The sequence below is a fragment of the Lipotes vexillifer genome, unplaced genomic scaffold (assembly GCF_000442215.2).
Source record: "Lipotes vexillifer unplaced genomic scaffold, Lipotes_vexillifer_v1.1 scaffold121, whole genome shotgun sequence".
NCBI classification, from domain to species: Eukaryota; Metazoa; Chordata; class Mammalia; order Artiodactyla; family Lipotidae; genus Lipotes; species Lipotes vexillifer.
In genome coordinates, this window is record NW_006773122.1 from 1,245,250 (window position 1) to 1,248,251 (window position 3,002).

Below are 3,002 nucleotides of genomic sequence, written 5' to 3' on the forward strand. Positions count from 1 at the left end.
CCTTCTGGGTCTCTTATTTTCAGAACCTGGGGCCACTAAGGAGTAGTGTGGGATTTGAGGTTCTTTAACAATGAGCCAAAACTGCTGTATCTTCTTACTCAGAACATGGGACTACTGTTTGTGTAATAGGGTAGGCTTTGAAATTTATTTTTTTTTTAAAGCCAGTTGTACTGGGGCTCTTACTTGAAGCCCTAGATAAAAGAGCCAGAGCCATAAGCAACAAAGAACATACAGGGACAACGAGGGAAGGAAGGGAATTTTACTTTGATCCTCAACTAATTCACTGAAGGATTCTGATTCAAAAGCCATTAATAATGTCTATATTAATTCTCTGCTTAAAAAAAAAAAGCCACAGGGCTTCCCTGGTGGCGCAGTGGTTAAGAGTCTGCCTGCCGATGCAGACAACACGGGTTCGGGCCCTGGTCTGGGAGGATCCCGCATGCCATGGAGCGGCTGGGCCCGTGGGCCACGATTGCTGAGCCTGCGCGTCTGGAGCCTGCGCTCCGCAACAACAGAGGCCGCGATAGTGAGAGGCCTGCGCACCGCGATGAAGAGTGACCCCCACTTGCCACAACTAGAGAAAGCCCATGCACAGAAATGAAGACCCAACACAGCCATAAATAAATAAATAAATACATTGTGTATAAAAAAAAAAAAAAAAAAAAAGCCACAGTGGCTCGCCATTGCCCAATGAATCAAGTGCAAACTCTTAACATAGTATTTGAGACCTTTGGCAATCTGGATACAACCAAATTTCAGAGTCTTATACATGAGTCCGTACTGATATAAATAATTGAATAAATAAATGAGGGAGAAGAGATAGCTCTTCCTTGCTGTAGAATTCCAACTAATGAGTGTGAAAGGAATGAGGAAAACAGAAAATCACCATTAGGTCAATACCACAGGAATAACTGCAGATAAAATCCACTGATGGATGCTAAAATTAGGAGGTGAAAATTTTGGAAGAAATATACTTGTAGAGCTTCATACCATCTCTTCCAAAATATTTATTAACTGCAAAGGAAAATATATTACCTTGAGAGTGGAGAGACCTGATGGAAACCCTCTTAACCAAGTGATCAAAGTCAAAGTCACCAGTAATAAGACATATCAACAACCTAAATCCTGTGATGGGATGCCCTCAGGAGGACACAAAATCATTTCTGCAGTGTTCTTGTCTAAAATGCACAACCTCAGACTAATCATGAAGAAATATCAGACAAACCCAAATTGAGGAACATTAAAAAAGGAGATCAATACCCTTAGAACATGTCAAGGTCATGAAAGACAAGGAAAGACTGAGGAACTGCTGCAGATTAGAGGAGACTAAGGAGAAATAACTAGTGCAGTGTGAGATCCTGGATTGGACCTTTTCAAAAATAGTTTCAGTGGAAAAACTTATGAAATTCAAATACAGTTTTTACAGTAGTTACTAACATTGTTCTAATGTTAATTTCCTGATTCTCATGCTTGTACTGTGGTTATGTAAGTTGTTAACATGAGGGGAAGCTGGTTGAAAGATATCAGGACACTGTTATATTTGTAACTTTTATTTTTTAATATTTATTTATTATTATTATATTTTGGCTGCGTCGGGTCTTAGTTGTGGCACACTGGATCTTTCATTTTGGTGTGCAGGTGCTTCATTGTGGTGCATGGGCTTCTCCCTAGTTGTGGCGTGTGGGCTTCTCTCTGGCTGTGGTGCATGGGCTCCAGAGCACCAGGGGTCTATAGTCGTGGCACGCAAGCTCTCTAGTTGTGGTGCGTGGGCTCAGTAGTTGTGGTGTGCGGGCTTAGTTGCCACAAGGCATGTGGGATCTTAGTTCCCTGACCGAGGATCGAACTGGCATCCCCCTGTGTTGCAAGATGGATTCTTAACCCCTGGACCACCAGGGAAGTCCTGCAACTATTACATAACTTTTATATGCTTGCTCTTTAAAAAGAATACCCATTTTCTCTTATTACATTAGTAATTAAAAGAAATAATTCCCAGTATATGGCAAAGAGCACAGGTTATATAGTCAGAAAGACACAGCTTGATATTCTAGCTCTACTACATATTAGCTTGTGTGACAATGCAGGTCACTTCAGTCCCCTGAGCCTCCATTTTCTTCATATGACTTTCTTCAAACTGAGATGACAATGCCTTAAGCATAAAATTGTTACAAGCATGAGTTATGCTTGTAAAGCACCAGGTGCAGCACCTGGCACAGAACAGGTAGCAGCAAGTCTAAGTTTTTCTTCCCATAAGAGACATTCAATTCACTACACAATTGAATTGATCCAGTGCCCTATAGGAGATCATGGTCCAGAGATCATGTGCTATGGAGGTCATAGTCCAGAGAGGGATGCAGTCAGATCACTTCAATTTCACTCAATTTCTTTCTTGTGCTTATCAATCTACCCTGCATGATCCATGATTTGGTATTTGTGATCCTCATGAGCAGCTGAAGAAAAAGAAGAAAAGAAAAGTTTGCAATCCACTCTACTACACTGCAAGCTCCTTGAGAAGAGGGTTACTGTTTCACTTATTCTTCACAGAGGCCTTAGTATAGGCCCTTTCACAGAAGGAAGGGCTTTCTGGCCACCCATTTAGACTCCTATATGGTAGGTTGAGTCCAGTATTTATGATGGGGGAGAAGCTGCATCCTCTCTCCCCTGGGATGCTCTGGCCTTTCCCTCCTTTTTTCTTTTTAACTCTTAGTGGTTTCCTGGTAGGCTAACCAGCATATGGATAATATGAGGGTTTTTCTGTACTGCCCCACCTTATGGTGTTGGAATGGCTTTAACTGGAACTTATCCTTTCCCTTTCTTTCCATTTGGGTTTCATTCTTGGGTTGGGAAACTCTCTGGCTCCTGTTCCGTTCACTTGTGTTGCCTTAACCCTGCAAGTTTGGGATGAGGTGTCCCACTACTGAATCTTTAGCTGTTTCTGCAACAGGCTTCTGTAATCACCACACTCATGCTGCCCTCTGGGGAGAGATCAGCAGTTCCTGCTGACA